The sequence below is a fragment of the Melospiza georgiana genome, chromosome 3 (genome assembly GCF_028018845.1).
Source record: "Melospiza georgiana isolate bMelGeo1 chromosome 3, bMelGeo1.pri, whole genome shotgun sequence".
Taxonomy (NCBI): Eukaryota; Metazoa; Chordata; class Aves; order Passeriformes; family Passerellidae; genus Melospiza; species Melospiza georgiana.
The window spans coordinates 26,442,790-26,454,838 of record NC_080432.1 but is presented as its reverse complement, the minus strand read 5'-3'; the positions used below and the strand labels follow the sequence as shown (position 1 = coordinate 26,454,838).

At 38.9% G+C, this 12,049-nt stretch overlaps 1 protein-coding gene across 2 annotated transcripts in view; it reads left to right on the top strand.

Annotated features, from left to right (window-relative positions):
- Position 1: 1 nt before the first annotated feature.
- Positions 2-12,049, top strand: part of WDPCP (WD repeat containing planar cell polarity effector) — a 148,246-nt gene continuing 136,198 nt past the window's right edge. For both annotated transcript variants that reach the window (XM_058020472.1, XM_058020471.1), the window contains exons 1-2: positions 2-78; positions 2,110-2,191. The gene's annotated coding sequence lies outside the window, so the exon portion shown is untranslated. The remainder of the gene's footprint in view (positions 79-2,109; positions 2,192-12,049) is intronic.

The window sequence follows — 12,049 nt, the reverse complement described above, 5'->3', positions numbered from 1 at the left end:
TGCGGTGACGCGGGGGACAGGCCCCGGTGCCGGCGGCGCTGCTGCTCCCGCGGCCGCCCCGCGAACTCGGAGCGCTCGGTGGGTGCGAGTGCGCGGCCCGGCCCTGCCCTGCCCTGCCCTGCCCGGCGGGGCACTCCCGGGGCATCCCGGAGCCGCGAGCCCGGGGCGGGCTGAGCGTTCCCCTCGCGTTTCCCGCGCGTTTCCTTCCCGCCCGGCCTCCTCTGGGGAGCTGCCGGCGCGTTCCCGGTGCTCCACACTTCATGAAATTTTGCCATCCTGTTACTGGGTCCTTCCCTTTTTATTTTCAGGGAAAGCTGAGAGCTTACCTGTGCTATTCCGCTGGTAGAACTGCGTGGCTAAACTAGCGATCACTTGTACAAAAAAAGCTGCTCGTTGACTTGTGTTTCGAAATGTTGAGTGAAGTAAATTCCTTTGGTCTGGCTGTAAGGGAGGCTGCTACCGGCAGAAATACAGAACAGAACTTCGTAAACTGTTGTTAGGGTGTAAAAGAAGGTCTTGGATAGCACAGCTAGTTTTTCCCTCAGATCATGACAGGATTCCCTGTTAGTTAAGTGTTCTGTGAAGGTCTCACTTGCCCCGGTGTGTTTCTGCAGGATTAGTTTGAAGCCTTACTCTAGTTCTTATAGTAAGCATGGATGCTGAGGCAAATTCTTCCGTCCTGCGACAGAAAGGGGAAGCCGCTCCTTTGGGGCAGGTGCTGTAAAATGGAAGTTGTGATGCAGAGTGCTCCCGTTCCGGCGGGTCTCGCTGCCGGTCACAGCTCGGAAGGGGCCGTGGCTGAAGGAGCCTTGTGGCCCTGGCAGCTCCTGCGGCAGTGCCGGGGGAGCGGTCCCGCCGGCTTTGCTGAGGTTCTCCAGCTGCACGGATTCATATCAGTCAATAACCGTACGTTTTTATTATGAATTAAACCTGAGCCGTACCCAAGCTCCCTTCTGTGGATAAGTTTGAAAGCCGGATAGCTGCAAGCAGAGCTGAGGGCTGGCTTGCTGGGAAGCGCAGGGAAGCTTGGTCAGGAGGAGGGAGCTTGTTTAACACAGTCAGAGTTTCCCAGAGGGTCTTAAGATGCTTTACCCTGGTGACTCTTAACCTTTTCTGCACCCAGACGTTGTACAGACTTAATTAACACTATTTAAGATTGTTTAGGATTTAAATATACACAAAACCTGATGTGGACCCGCATAAGGTAATTTCCCCCGACCATAATTGGTTCAGTTTAATTGATTTCTTATCAATTTCCAGCTAAATCAATGTTAGCAGGCTGTAAACTGATTTGTCTGTGTCAGCATGGCAGATTGTATTGATTTAATGTATTTCAGTTAAGAGCTTAACTTGAAACTTTCAAACTTTTTTCTCTAGGTAAGACTCTTCTTATTATTGCTCCTTTTTGGCCCAAGCTTGTGCTCCTGGAATTATTTGCTATTGGAGATAACAACAAATCATTACTTTGTGTTGAAAGTGATTTGTTTTGATGCAAAGCCACGTGTAAATGCTTTTGTTTGTCAGAAGCACTTTTATCAGTTTATCTTCAATCTCAGTATGATTAGTCCAAGTTGGACTCAGTTATTGTCTGTGCTGATTTAACTAAAAATATTGTAAAATGCTGCCGTTTATGAATGTGGTATAATTTTTAAAGTCAGCAAAACTTCTAGTATTTCCTTCTTAAATTTTGTGTCTGCTTTTTAAGCTTTGATGTTTTCCAAGCAAAATTTAAATGTAATTCAAAAGAATATTCTTTAATGCTCCCCAATGTTTCATTAGTATGAGTCTTTCGTGTAGCACTGTAAGCCAAAAAGCTGCATAAATAGAAACATTACATGCAAATGAAGTAATGGAAATTTAGTGTGCATGTGAGTTGGACTCTGGGCTAACTCTCAAATACACTTTGCAATTTTTGCACTCAAAAGATACTGAATTACGTGGAAATCGGTAATTAAACAGCACACTGAAGTATTAAGATGTTCTAATCTCCATTTTCAGGGGATTAAGTATTATTTTTCAAGGTAACTAGTAGTTTTGAAGGGTAGGCTGCCAGAATTATCTCTTAATTTTTTCAAAAATATTTTAAAATGAATTATTCTCTGTTAACAGCTGGCTGTCTTCTTTAACTGTATTTTGGATGGGATTTTCTTTTACTTCCTTGCCATCTATAGAAACGGATGAATATTTTTAGGTAAGTTTTTACACTTAATTTTCAATAATTTGTAAAGTTCTCTTTTTATCATCCTCTCTGTGTCTAGTACAGGTTTTTTATCTTACGCATTTACTTACAAGTGTTGTCACCAAGTCATGTCTCTTGTAGCTAAGTCTATGTGATATAGTTAACATTTAAAATGCACAAGACTATGTAAGAAAAATTAACTATATAGTGGCCAGGTTTAAAACTCGAAATGCTAGAGTTGAAATAGTTTTGTAAATCTCTTCTGTGCTCTGGTCCAAGGGAATAATAATAAGAGATTTTTCAGAACTAAGGTTAAACATTACAAAAAAATACTGAAATAGAATTAAGAGAATCAAAAGTTATTTTTTAAAGTATGTGAGAAATCTATAATAGATTTTAAAAAATATATAGATATGAACAAGAACTATTAAAATCATAGCTTAGAAAATTAATACAGGGTTGGGTTTTTTTAATTCCTAGTGCTAATGTCCCAAACATAATTTTTCACCATTCATTTCTGAACTTCAGTCGTGTAGTACTGCATGGACATTAAATGTCAGGAAGAAGCCAATCTATAAATTCCATTTATAATCCAGATTTTGTCTTTGCTGTGGTGAAAACTTTCTTTGTAAAAGAGAAATTTTATCTTCTATGGAAGTGGTTTAATTTTTCATTGCTTATTTTATATTTCTTAACAGCTTAGTTGGTTTTTTAATTAAAGTTGGGTAATTATCATTAATCGATGTTTACAGCCTTCAGCATGTTTTTAACAGGTAGCTAGGATGCAATAATACATCCTTTACTCATGTACCTGCTGCCTGTAAAGGGACACATGATCTGTAGCTTGCATGTACTATGTATTAGTAATCTTTATGAACTATTCATGAGTCAAATATTAATAAAAATTGTGAACAGAAAGTTATTTTTATTTGTTTTCCCTAAGTAGGTCAATAGTATGAGCAGGTATTGTAGGTTTGGCAGGGGACACTCAGAGTTCAGGCGTCCTCTGGTGTGGGTGCACGTCAGATCTGAGGTGGGTGCTGTGGTGCCCAAAGCATTCAGGGCTCCATCACTGGCCAGAGGGGGTGGTGGCACAGTGGCTTCACAGTGGCACCCCCAGAGCTGAGGGACCCTGGGAGATCTGTCCTCATCCATCACCGAGCACCACTTCGGGAGGGTTTTCTTCTCACAGTTGTTACAAGGTCTGGGTTACAGAGAATCCCTGTTTAAAACCAAAGCCAAACAAAACCAGCCCACGAACCAAACAACCACACTGGGCACGGCACAAAGACTTTGAGATATTGGCTGTAAATTCAGCAAAGTTGATCTCTGAATTATTGCAAAGTGAGCAGAAGGGTTGTGTTCCTGGTGCATGAGAAGTAGTGTTACTGGATTTTTCTACCTTAACACAAATCTATCTTTCTCTTGGTGGAACAGAGACTTTGTGACAGATCTGTGTGGGTTTTATGCTCACTAATGTCACTGTCTGGAGGAGAAGAGGCAGGTTGGTATCCTAGAGAGATGACCTGTGTTAACAATTCAAGTTCTACCAAAGCAAACCTTGTACTCTTAAAGTTAATTCATTGCAACATTAAAAACCCAACGTGAGCACCAGCACCCGTTCCCCCCACTAGATGTAAACTGATGAAAGATTAAGCTGATGTCCTTGGGAGTTTTTTAAATGAGGTAAGCATTTAGTCAAGTGAATCAATTTAGTCAAGGGAAACACATCCTACTAAAACTAAATGTTTGCTTTTTCTCTTGTAAGACTTTCTTTTGCATATGTTCATTATAACCTGATGATCAAGTTATACATTTTGAACAAGAGGCTAGCAACCATAATGATGACTTTCCCTTTTTTAGGTGCAGTGCAGATGGGTGAATCCATCTGCTTCCTTTATCCATCCTTTCCATGTCAGAATGGCTGATGAATGCTCTTCCATGCCAAATCTCTTGCACAGTTACAAGAGTTTTTCTCCTTAGGCTTAGTTCTATGAATTATGGTCACATAGTTTGCTTAAAATATTTCAGCTTGTTTTACAACATCCATGTGACTTTATTTCTGTATTTTTGCAGAACCAAATTCTTAATAGCTGCCACTGTACAAACTAAATTTTTCTCCTTTTTTCCCCCCAAGAATTAAATAGAAAATATCCTGGGAAATACTGGTGGAAGAAAAATGATGTCTTAGAGTGTTGATTTTTTGTTAATTGTATAAAATATAATTCTTTATGGATAGAAAAGACTGATAATCTCTTATCTTAATGGCATTATTCATAAGTAAAACATAACTTTCAAACTTTCAAACATGAATTTATCAGTAATAAGTGTAAGAGGCAACTAAGCACTTTGTTTCCTGTATGGAGGTTTTTCTGCTAGTTAACAGATTCATTTTGGTATCTGGCCTGCTTTTGGAAACCTTATCCAAATCAATTTTTAGGCAGCAGCAGAGTTTATGGGTGGCTTTAGTAGAATACATGCTTATAATACTGACCATATTCAGTGTCTACTGATACTTGAGTAAAGAAAGAAGAAATTGCCTTTATTCATTCTGCTCACATAAACACAAGTACTCTCTGCACATGCCTGTACTCATTCAGTTGCACACTGCAGGGCTAAATGATCCCATCTCTAAATAAAATTCCAGCTGATTTCAGCTGTGTGGACTCTGTTGTCCATACCAATGCTGCATAACTTGGAGTTTCCTGTTGCTCAAAACCAGGCATGCATATATTTTTTTGGTTTTTTTTTTTAGTTCAGTGTTGGGGAGGGTTATGTTGGAACCCATGAGAATGGTCCTCAGGCTCATACTCAAAGAAAATGTTAGAAACTCTTGGGCCTGTCATGAAGTCATTTGGAGTTGTTCTGTCAGGCTGGGATGGTGTTGAGGAATTGGTTAATTTGAACTCAGGGTAGTTGTGTGCCCAAGTATGAATGAGAAGGGAGCAATGGCCACAGAAAAAAAAGTTGGGTAATGGACCACTTATATCATGGCACAAATGGTGGAAAGATGCTGCATCTTTGGATGAAGGAGGCTTCTCCATGGAGTAATCAAGCAACAGGAATCATGGTTGCAGTTTGTGTTTTTCTAGTTTCCTTTTAGAATGATACAGCTATGCCTTTTTGCTCAACTTGCCATCTACCCTTACCTGTAAAGAGTAGCCATGGTAAAGCACTAACACAGATATGGGGAAAAAATGGACCTTAATTGGATAGAAGCCTTTTGAATGTTTTGAGTTCTATTAGAAAGGTGTTACTCTTGTCTATATAATAGAATGTGCTTTTGTTTCGTGGCCTGTAATCCCATTTATTTACAATAATGGGCCAGATACTATTTTTGGAGTTGCTTACTGTCTGATATGGGAGAATATAAAGTATTGCTCTGAAATGGCCTTTTCCTGTTATAGTTGCCTGACATACAGAGTCTGGCCTCAGTGTGTATTAGGCAAGGGAGCTAGAAATACAGCACAGTTAAATTATGGGTTTGTATCTCCAGGTGGTGCATGAATTCGTGGTTGAAGACTGAAGAAATTAATTTTGCTAAAGCAAGAAACAACAGGACATTAAGCTACTGTGCCAGCTTTAGATGTACGCTTCGAAAATTTTCTGCTGCTCAGCATTATTCAGTAATCTTTAACTCAAATTGCAGGAAATATTTGAAATTCCATTCTAACAATATCCAACAGAGAATATTAAAGAAGCATTACATTTCAAATGCCTGAGGGAAAATGTTCTCTTGCAACACCATGGGCATTTGGATCTCACTAGTATATGCAGTATTATAGTCTAGTATTATGCTTTACTTGGTCTAAAATGAAAGCCCAATTTTAATTCTATCTCCAAAAACTTGGCATACTGCAGTGAAAAATAATTTATTTGAATGTTGTTTTTTTAATACACTGCAACTAACTTTAAAGCTTCCTCATATAATACTCCCACTATGGCTTTTTGTAATCTGACCCTTTCATTAAGACTTCAAATATATTCCCAAAGACTTAGCTCAATGCTTTCATTGCTAATTTACAAGTTAAAAGATTCCAAAGTTACCTAAGAAGTTTTTCTCATTCTGTGCAATTTTTCTCTTAATAAGACAAAACTTTTGAGTATCTTTGTAAATATATAAAACACCAAACAGAGGAACTAATAGACTGTTAAGGGAAGTAATATGCAAGCTTAAAATAGGGTTTAATAATATATACACACAATTCTGGGCTGGGTAATTTGGCAAACCTGTTAATGAACTTCTGTAAAAAAAAGTGGTTATTAAACCTTTTGGGATTTTATAACCTATATATGCTGTATTTGATAGGAAAACTATCTTGGAAGTGAATCCCCAGCTTACAAGGTTTCAGGGAAAGAATAAAAGTGTATCTAAAAGGTTTATAAAATCACTAGCTTGAATTTATTACCATCTAAGTATTTCAGTATTTCAGTGTTGCCAGAACAAGGACAAGTGCCATGTTTTTGTTGGAAAAATAAGATCTGTGGTGTTTAGAGAAATAGAATAAGGCTCTTCTCCACCTGCTGCTCACTTTTTTCTGTTTGTACTTGACCATCACAGGGTCGTGTCCAGGAGAATGCCAATACTGTGATGTTTCTTACCTTCATGGAGTTTCACAAGAGGCAGTTTTTTAGCAGTAGTGGGTCAGTTGCCTGTGTAATTGGACCACTTGTGACTCCTGACAAACTAGATTGGAGGGGAATGTGATTCAAGGACTTCAAACCTGCAGAGAGAATTCAGAACAGCAGCATGCTGCACATGGTTTATTTGTTCAACACAGCCGTGTGGGACATAAATTAGTGAAGTGTCATAAACAGTACCATAGTTTAACTACAGTGCTAGGCCCTGTCCTTGCTAAATGAATGCCACTGATTCCTATAATGAAAGCTGGGAATCCTCTGCAGTGCTGGTGGACATCACCTTGCCTTCCGAGGGCCACTGGTGGGTTCTGAGTTGTCACATTCCTTTTCATGGGAACTGAGGCCTACTGAACATTGATAAGGTAATTTTTTATCCATTGTAGTTGGTCCCAGGCAGTTGTACCCAAACTTCTGAGTGAGTAGAGTGATCCATTATCTTGTATTGAATAAAATCTGAGAGATGATTATCTTCTTGAATGTGCCTCTGAGATGACAAGAGTATCCACTGCAGTGTAGTTACACCATCTGGTAGCATAATTTTTAGACAGAAATGACTAAACTTTTAAAAACTGCACCTGTAAAGGACAGTCTGCATTTTTGGAAGACACTTCGGTGGGTTTGTAATGTTGAGCTTGTCTTGCCTGAGAAATGGAAGGCTTGTAAAATGCATTAGAGAGTTGTGCTGGAAGAATAGGTGTGTATGGACTTCAAAATCACGGCATTATTTCCAATTTTATCATCAATTAAAAAAAAATTATTTCTTTCTTAATGGTTATATTGACTGTTCCTTAAATAGAAGTATAAAGAAAAGCAGGCACAAATATAAAGCTTAATGTACAAAGCTTTGCACTCTTTTGTACCTCATCGGTGTATTTAAGTAGATGCTTCCCAATCCACTCTTTTGCCAGTTTTTGTTCCAATTACAACCAGATGCAGTGAATTGCAATGAGTTGTCTGCTGCTTTTGTCACAGAATCACAAAGTGGTTTGGACTAGAAGGGACCTTTGAGGTCCAATGCACTGTGGACACCTTCCACTAGATCTGGTTGCTCCTAGCCCCATCCAACCTGGCCTTCAATCCTGCCAGGCTTGGGGCATCCACAGCTTTTCTGGGCAACCTGTTCCAGTGCCTCAACCCCTCAGAGTAAGGAATTTCTTCCTTATATCTAATCCAAATCTACTCTTTTCTGGATAAGAACTGTTGCCCTTGGTCTTGTCACTCCAGACCTCATGTAGAAAGTCCCTCTCCCCCTTTCTGATAAGCCACCCGTTAAGTATTAATGGGCTATCATAAGGTCTCCCTAGAGCCTTCTCTTCTCCAGGCTAAAAACCCCCAAGTCTCCCAACCTTTTTAAAAAGGGGAGCTGTTCCTTTCCTCCAGTCCTTTTTTGTGGCTTTTTTTCTAGACCCATCCGTAACAGGTCCTTACTTTTCTTTGCTGGGGGCTTCAGAGCTGGATGCAGAACTGCAGGTGGAGTCTCAGCAGAGCAGAGTAGAAAAAGGGAGTCCTCCTCCTTGACCTGTTGGCCATCTGTCTTTTTACACCACAGCCCAGGATGCAGTTGGCTTTTTTTTTTTTTTTTTTTTTTTTTTTTAAGATATCGGAAGATTTCCTTTGTAAATGTAATTAATAAGTTGAAATTGAGACAAAAGAGCCATAGTGATGTAATGTCAGTGAATGAGGTGCAGCTTGTGACACAAGTTATATGAAAGAAAGCCCAGAATGTTCCTGGAACCCTGCAGGCAAAGTCCCCTACCTCTTAGGAGTGCTGTTAACTTTGTTACTCTTCAACTTGTGGCAGAGGTCTCTTCCTGTGGAATTCAGTCTAGGAAAACTTGTACTGGAAAACTTGTAACATAGTGCCATTCTTGTGTTAAAATACAAAAGCAGGACAGCTATGAAACAGTGATGTTGGTGGGAGTTTCATTTGAATAAATACTCAGGTAGTAAGCAGACCTTACTCCTTGGGAGTAAATTAAATATTTATATTCTGTAGAGATCTTGCTGGAGTAGCTTCTTTGGCATCTGTCAGTGATTATATTTAACTTTATCAACTTTTCCCCCTTGGAGGGTTTTTTATTTGTTTTCTGGGTAGAATTTTTTTGGTATGTGGTATTGGGAAACCCCTAAGTGTCTTTTTCTGTCTGTCTGCTTTGTAATATATCAAGTAGTATCCCTATTTAGTAAATGACTTAATAAATGAATTTCACTCTGTCATGCTTGTTTTCTGAATCCGATTACCAAAACTGCAACACTTACAGCTTGAGCATGTGGCTGAGCTCCAGTGCAATGACACACAGTGTGCAGGTGGTTGAATATTCCTGAACAAGCAGCTGTAAAATATGCCACCCATAATGCCAGTGAATAAATGCCAACTTCAGCATGAGTGTTCTTTTCAAATGTGCACCTTGCTGAGGTTATTAGTCACTCTGAATTCAAGGACATGTGAGTGCAGACTTTGCATAAAGCTCCAGGAGTGGCCTACCTGTGAAGTGCTGCTGCTTGATTTTCAGGAGATGGCATGCTGTGAATTTTAAAACTCCCTCATCATGAATGAACTGCAGCAAATGCCATTTTCTAATTGAGGCCATGTAAGTTAGTTATTCTACTTGTATTTCTAACAATGAAGTTTAAAAAATCTCTTTGCTGAGATCAAAGAAATGTTATCATGAAAGGAAATACTGCAGTATTTGCTGAATAGGGCAAGAAAACTGAAGAATGAAAATTCTGCATATTTTCTAACATATATATAATTGTAATCCGTTTCATGGATTAGTGTGAAGATTATGCTGTTGGCCTTCTGTTTAAAAGTAGAGGAATAAGGAAAATGGTGAAAATATTGCTGCGTCCCTTAACATGAATGTGGACGAGAAGGAAGCCTCACACAGAATTATAGCAGCAGCTGTGACTTTATTTTGAGCAAACCCAATTCAGACAAAGATTTTGGGAAAAGAAATCCACAGATAGAAGTGAGACAGACTCTGAAATTGTATCAGTCCTAAAAAGACTTACGTAAAATAAAGGCTTGAGTAAAATACAGAAACTACTTAACTCTGGGGAAATTCCTTCCCCCTGCCACAGCCATTTAGTGGTTTTGTTTTGCTCTGCCACTTGTGTGGATGAGTTAATTAAATTGTATCTTTTACATCTGTGAAAATGGAGGGAGCCAAATGTTGCAGCTAGCTAGACTGGTCAGTCACAGCTCTCTTTGGAGACAAGATACCTCCACACTGCCCAGATGAATGCATTTTTAAACAGTGTTTGTTATAGGTGAGAGATCATGGGTGAAGCTGTGGTGGGGTGACCCTGGCTGGACATCAGGTGCTCACCAAAGCCTATCTCATTCGCTTGCTCAGTGGGACAGAGGAGGGAGAGAAAATACAACAAAAAGGTCAAGGTAAGGACAGGGAGAGCCAGTCACTGTCATGGGCAAAACAGACTCAACTCAGGGAAATCAGTTTAATTTATTATCCATCAATAGGATAATGAGGAAATAACTGTGTTATTCCTGAGGCAATGGAGCCCATTGCTGATGGGCTCAGCCTTGTCCAGCAGGGAGTCACTGCTAGACCCATCTGGCACTGGCTCTGCTGGAAATAGGGAAAGCTTCCAGCAGCTTCCTTCCCTGAAAGCTCCTGCTAAAACCTTCCATGCAAACACAGAACTGAAGTGTTTAAATTTTTAAAAAAAGGGGGGGAAGATGATCTTTGTGCTGGAAATTGTAGTCAAACTTTGTTAATTATGAAAGTTTTTTTGGAATACACAGTATTATAGGATTGTAAAAGCTGATCTATAATAGAGTCACAGAAATCATTGTAATGGGCAACTGCTATATATTTTAAAAAATTTCTCGTTCTACTAATTTCTTTTTTTTTTGAAACCTCATGAAAGCAGGTTGCCAGTGATTGACTGATGCTGTAAAGGCATCCTTGTATGTCTGTCTCCAGAATAATTATCACATTCTAGGTTGTGTGCTCAGTACCACTGTTTCCATTAGATTGCCATTTACCCGTGGTGTAAATTGGAGCCACATGAGAAATGGGTTGATAGAAAGATGGGGTCAAACTGTGAACTGATTAATAATTAAAAGATCTGAACACACCACTTGAATTTTTTGGCATTGTCTGATTCCTTATTATTTCAGTTTTCAAATTTTATTACATATCAAGGTAGGCAAGCTTCTGTGAGATCTTGTATTTTTGAGGAAAGGAATAGAGAGAATGTGCACCATTTCAATGGCTGTTCCTAATTTGGGGCTGCCAAACCAATGCTATTCATGCTGACATTATGTCTTTTCAGGCAATTAAGTAATATATATTGAGGTAATTAAAGACAATTGCTTGTAATAGCAGAAAATTATTATAATAATTTTGTTTTCCAGATAACAATGTAGATTTATAATTTCTGTGACCACATCCAGGGTTTTACTACCAGAATTGACAGGGGGACCATAAATAGTTGTTATTCCATTTTGATAAATGTCAGGGGTATAAATTTAAGTCTGTTCTATTTAAAAATCCATGAGGACAGGTTATGATCCTTATGTTAAATGGATCTGCAGCAGTTAAACCTAAGCCCATTCTTGGTTTTCATAAACTTCTTCATCTTTTTTGCACCTGTTGGACACAAATCAAATACACAGCTTGAAAGGGCATGAACCCTTTTTTTGAAGGTTTTAAAATAAGAATTTAAATTAATGTTGAGGTGAAAAAAAAGCAAGTTTCAAAATGCTGCCACTTTGCAATGATTTCCTCAGGTAACTCCAAGCCCATTAGCAAATTTGGTTACTTGTATGCTATTCCCTCATGTTCTGTGACATTAACAAGATTCTTATAATGACTTTTTCTCCTCCAAAACTAGGAAGGCCTTTGTTGGCAGAAGCTGTTTTAAAAGCTATTTTAAAATCAAAACAAAATACATCTTTACAGCTTTCAATAACATAGCCTGGGTGTGATGCAGTCAAGAGGTGCATTTAATTTAATTGTCAGTAACCTGGGAAGTTGTAACAAAATGTGCAGCTTGGGCTGTACTGAGAGTTTCTATTCAATTGGACTTCCCTTTTCTTTGTTAATGATTATGGCTGAAAAGCTTCATCAGGGTGTAAAGAGCAGTCATTCATACAAGGACATTCATATCTATGTTTGTTGATCTTTGATGATGTGTTTAGTTGTTTTTTTTAGTGGGGTTTTTCAGTTTAGAGGTCATACAGACATAGTGAAGTTATCTGCT